At 41.1% G+C, this 6,000-nt stretch overlaps 1 protein-coding gene across 1 annotated transcript in view; it reads right to left on the reverse strand.

The window, feature by feature from the left end:
- LOC127419960 (synaptotagmin-2-like) overlaps nt 1-4,584 on the reverse strand; it is a 128,476-nt gene extending 123,892 nt beyond the window's left edge. Inside the window, exon 1 of the mRNA XM_051661822.1 lies at nt 4,343-4,584. The gene's annotated coding sequence lies outside the window, so the exon portion shown is untranslated. The remainder of the gene's footprint in view (nt 1-4,342) is intronic.
- Nucleotides 4,585-6,000: the final 1,416 nt, after the last annotated feature.

Here is a 6,000-nt window from a genome sequence, read left to right on the forward strand (position 1 = left end):
TCCACAAGCCAGCGGCTGCGTGTCCATTGCAAACAGCGCCCCAGCCCATTTTGGAGGCATCTGTCTTGACCACGACACGCCTGGAGACCTGTTCTAGGGGAACACCTGCCCGTAGAAATGAGAGGTCGGTCCAGCGTGATGACCATGCAATGTGTCCCATGGCGCCATGCCCATCTCGGGACTCGAGTCTCAAGCCAGTGCTGAAGCAGTCTCATATGCATCAACCCAAGCGGGGTGGCTACCGCTGAGGATGCCATATGCCCCAGGAGCCTCTGAAAAAGTTTCAGTGGAACCGCTGTTTTCTGTTTGAACGCCTTCAAACAGGCCAGCACCGACTGGGCATGCTCGTTCGTGAGGTGCACTGTCAAAAAGACTGAGTCCAACTCCAAACCGAGGAAAGAGATGCTCTGAACTGGGAGGAGCTTGCTCTTTTCCCAGTTGACCTAAAGCCCTAGTCGGCTAAAGTGTGAGAGCACCAAGTCCCTGTGTGCGCTCAACATGTCCCGAGAGTGAGCTAGGATTAGCCAGTCATTGAGATAGTTGAGAATGCGAATGCCCACTTCCCTTAATGGGGCAAGGGCTGCCTCTGCGACCTTCGTGAAGATGCGAGGAGACAAGGACAGGCAGAAAGGGAGGACCTTGTACTGATACGCCTGACCCTCGAATGCAAACCGCAGGAAGGGTCTGTGTCGAGGTAGAATCGAGACGTGGAAGTATGCGTCCTTCAGGTCTACTGCTGTGAACCAATCTTGATGCCAGACGCTCGCCAGAAAGCGTTTTTGCATCATCATCTTGAACGGGAGTCTGTGTAAAGCCACTCGCAGGTCCAAGATTGGCCGCAACCCACTGCCTTTTTTTGGCACGATGAAGTAGGGGCTGTAAAACCCGTTCTTCATCTCGGCTGGAGGGACAGGTTTTATTGTGCCCTTCCGTAGGAGGGTAGCGATCTCCGCGCGCAAGGTAGCAGCATTTTCATCCTTCACCAAGGTGAAGTGGATACTGCTGAACTGAACTGAATCGTCCCCGAAGGGGGGAGCCCCGCTGAGGCTTCTGCATCCGACTGGACAAGCCCGCTCTCCGATGCTGCGCTCGAGAGCTCATCATCTTCGCGGACACCGAACAAGAGGCCAGACTCGCCATGAGTTGAGCCTTACGAAAGCAAGCCTCAACTGCAACGTTGCCATGGTCATGTTCTTGCAGTGAGAACATGAACCATCCACGAACGCTGCCTCCGTGTGGGTTGCGCCCAGACACGAAAGACAGTGATCATGACCATCCGAAGTTTAGAGATAACGACCGCAACCATGAATAACACACAATCGGAAAGGCATCTTTAAAAAGACGCATCTTTAAAAAGACGTTCCATGTGTGCTGCTCTTTTAGAGAAATATACTCTTTTAGAGGAATAAACTCTTTCAGAAAATATACTATCTTTTTTCTGCCGAAGCGCCCAGGGGCGTTCTCTGCAGTGCACCAGTGCAGAGAAGGGAGAAGCCGCTGAAATGCGCCGTCAGATCCGGCAGAGGTGAATGAACAGTAGAAATTCAACTCAATGAGCATGACCGTTCGGCTCCGAAGAGAAAATCTGAATGAGTTGCATACCAGCTCCTTTTATACCCGTATGTCCGGGGGAGTGGCATGCAAATACCACTCGCCAATTTTCATTGGCCTTTTATCAAAGACCAGAGGTGTCTTGGGCTCCCAAGAGTGACCCCTAGTGTCACTACATCGACACAACATCGAGTGAGTGACAGATAGGGAACTGAAAATTTCGTTTTCAAATGAAAACTGATAATAACTACATTACGGATCGAAGGTCTGACACTACACTGATATTATAAACAGGTTTTATGTTTTTAACTAAGTTTAGAACTTTGACCATTTTTAAAACAAAGAAATGGCATGATGTTAAATGCAGTGTTGTAATCGAGACCAGCTCATCTGAGTATGAGTCCACTTAAGAAAGATTTTTTTTTACAGTTGAAATTCTTTTTAATTTGACAAAAGAGCTTAAAAAAAATGGTGAAGCTCCTGCCCGAGATGCTGAAAACACAACGATATGCGATGCAGTGGTTAAAGATGTCCGTCTAGCACGTCTACAGGAAAACAACAGAGTGGAAAAACGGCCCCTTATTCATATAACATAGCACTAGTTAAAGTTTCTTAAAGCTACATCTCAAAATAGTGGCCTTGTTTAAAATTATTGTAGGTAAATATTCTCTTCATCCAGCATTCTACAGTATTTGGTCTCTCACCAGATACTGATTGTTCTGATTCTACACAGCCGACAGGACACACATCCTCCCAAATGGACTCTGAGTGAATATGGAGGCATTTCATGCTGTTTGGTCATGACACACGTCATGGCCATTGATATTGTCAGTCATAGAAATGTTTTTCAGATAAGTTAGAGCACTTATGGAACGTATTTTGAATGGACTTGACTGATTTTGGGGAAAAGTCGAACACTTTTTGAGACTTAATGCTCCCAAGTCTATGACAAGACCAAAACCATATCTCGAGAACGAATCCAATCTCGAGTACTGCAACACTGGTAAAATAAATAAGAATTGTTTTAAGATTCTGCACTATTTCTAGGTCACAAATCAAATGTAAGTAAATGTGTGACATTGACCATGTTAACTCCTTAGTACAACAAGTCAGATTTCCTTGCTTCCATTGACACATACAAGATGCTCTTTGGAACATTATCAGATCATGCTGGATAACATGGATCATCAGGGTTTGCAAAAACAACAACAAAGCAAAATAGAAGCATTTCCACTGGTGGTCTCAGACTTTTGGACCCCATTGCATTTGCATTAATGAGAAAGAAGAAGAAGAATGTTTTAGAGTGTGTATGCTGCACTGTCAATGGGGGCTGGGTACTGCAACATACTGCAGTGCTTGAAGCTTTCAGCACACCCACTCGATCATCCTTCATCTCTCTCTCTCTCTCTCGTACTCACCCACAGTGCCCTCTGTCTTTTATGTTCCTGTACCATTCTTTCTTTCTCAAGCACATGCTCCTCCTTCTATCTTCTGTCCTACATTATAGTCTCACGCTTTCCTCTTCTATAGTCCTTTCACAACATCCTTTCTCATGCTCATATAGCTACTGAACACACTATGAAGGAAACAGCGTATACACAAAACACATACACATTTCCCCTAATGTAGTAACTTGTACAATACACCTTTGCTGCCCCAGGATTAATCAGCGTGCCAACAAGCACAGCAGGAAGGGGATTCTCACCTGAGCAGTTGTACTCATTATCTAATGGATTTGTTGCCCATTGCAGGAGGTTGGTGCGACACCTTCACCTGAGAGTATTTACTCAAATCTGTAACGAGATCAAACCTAATTGCCTTTTTGACTTCCATGACCCTCATAAAACTGTATTATTTAAGGCCATTAAGGTCTAAACCCAGACTCAAGGGCAAGCAAGAAAATAAATTTCAGAGCAGTTTCATCTAGAAATATATCCAAAAATACTCCCACAGAAATGTTGTTTGCTAATGGTACTTTAACTTTTTTTATGTACAGCTAGAATTGTTTGTCATTGAGAAAATGCTAATTGGTTACTGATTATTTTTTTTATTAAATTTGTACTAAAATATGGCGCCCTCTACTGGTCTGAAAACATCATAGCAACCTTTGATATGCAAAGAGATGCATCATTTCAATTCAGAGGACTTTTAAGATTTGATTATTTTTGCTTTTTATATTTTGATGCTTATATGTTTACAATTACAGTTAGTGTTAATTTTCCTTTTTACTTATCATTGTTTTAATAATTAAGGTCTTTAGTTATTATACTAGAAGATATTGTTATAAATAATTATAAAGAACAGAATATCACCCTCAATCCATCCTCAAATCAAAGCAATATTTAACATCACCTAGATTGTTTAGATTCTTCAGCTGAATCCTGCTCCAGTAAATAATGCAAATACATGTTTTCTTAGAGTTGTGTTATACAATTAACTAGTTAAATATCAAATTAACCACAAAACGTCTATATTGTAATACTTAGTATTACTGTATATAAATATGTTCTAATGTTTTAATACTGGATGTTCTAATGACTAAAATCTATAATACTCTAGTACAGTCATATGCAACATCTTGCAGATGTTATTTAGCTTAGAATTAAGATGTTCTTAGTATATATGTATTTTTTTAATAGCAAAAACTCATCAAAAGTAAAAAAAAAATAATAATAATAATAAAATAATAAAAATAAAAAAATCTGTGTAGGCATTCTGGTTCTCCACTTTTCTTTTTAACACTTCACACATTTTGTCAGTGCAAGCAGCATATTTTAAAACAGTCACTTACCATACATGCTGTGTGTCCCGAAGAGAAACTTAATAAGGTGTGAAGCCAAAAGCCTCAGAGAAACAGTGGATTGCCTTCAAATGTTCTCTCTTCAAGTGTCATTAAAGATAACACATGGACTTCAGATCTAACCTGAATCTAACCTTAGTCATCCGAATGGATGAAGTTCTGCCTCATCATTCACATACATTCATTCAAGCTAAACTGATGTAGAGCTTGAAAGATCAGTTGATGAGGAAAGAAAGAACATACATAGCAGGATCTTTCCTTTGCGCACTCACCCCTTCAATATTTTACTGCTGTACTTACAGCAGTGTCTTCTGATTGGCTGTTCTGCTGCACAGTAATGGATGCTCTCGCCTTTAATTGGATGGAGACAATTTATGAGGCCTGTCCAGCTCTTTCCCTGTTCCCTCTCTCCCTTGCTCACACACATACACACACACACGGGATAGCTGAGCTCTGCAATATCAGAATATACAGGAAGTGAATTCAATGAGGTGCAATATGTGGGAAAGGGCAGTGAACACAAGGGAGAGAGATCACTTCAAATCATCGACCAAAAGACATGAGAGCTGCTTGCTATTTGTTTTGTTGACTAGTTGACAAATCATTTTTAGGTTAAAGACCCCATGAAATAACTGTTTAAATTATTTTTTTTAACATATTCACATTATTCATTATGTAATGAACATGAGTACGAGCGGCAGCTGTTAACTACTGTAACTATGTAACAACTCAAGAAGACATCACTGCGTAAGGTGAATTATTAAAGTTTGTCTCTTTGGATTTACCACAAAAACTTGCCATGCACAGAACAACACTTGTGTTTGTCTCCCGCAGATACACTGAATGTGCAATGTTGTGATAAATGTTAGCGTTTGTCTGCCGCGAGCCTGCGGATTCATGCAAAAGATGTGAAGAATGTGAGCTGCTCTCAGAAGGCGGTGTATTTGGACACAAGCAAGTGTGAGAAAAGCATTATACCATAGTAATTTAATTGCGAGCCTGCAAAGATGCAAATTATACATCAACACAAGTGGTTCACCTCCACGATTTGGTACAGTTGCGTTCATATTAGCAGCGAACTGTACCAGAGTTCACATGAACCGTAACCCAGACCACCTTTTCAAGTGGACCCAGGTGTAGTTCCCGGGTGTGCACCCGAGTTTGGAAAACAGCGTTCACATTCAAATCCAGATGAACCGAACTTTGACATCATTCGACCCCGGGTACGCACCAAAAGTGCTAGTTTGAAAGCACCCTAAAAAGCAGTCTTTAGCAGGGAAAATAGTGGTGGAGTGGGGAAAAAAGTAACTTTATTTGCAGACCCCTCATGAACAATTTATGGCCCAGATTATTTTGAAAGAATCAACACCAGATTAAAAATAATTTTTGGGGGCTATATTCTGACTGCTATCTCAGGAAAAGGACAGCGGTCGATGGGAGCTCTGCAAAATAAAGGAATTTAAAATAAAGAGCTTGTCTTTTTGTAACAAAGCATAAATTCCAAAAATAAAGTTAAGCTAAACTTGATTTTGATAAATGATGAAAATGGTGTACTGTAAATTGATGGAATTGTGAAGTGTCTCACTCACACATTCAAAACAGCAGAAGACTTTTTCACTGATGAACAATTAGTGGCATAAAACTTTTTC

Source organism: Myxocyprinus asiaticus, chromosome 29 (assembly GCF_019703515.2).
Source record: "Myxocyprinus asiaticus isolate MX2 ecotype Aquarium Trade chromosome 29, UBuf_Myxa_2, whole genome shotgun sequence".
NCBI classification, from domain to species: Eukaryota; Metazoa; Chordata; class Actinopteri; order Cypriniformes; family Catostomidae; genus Myxocyprinus; species Myxocyprinus asiaticus.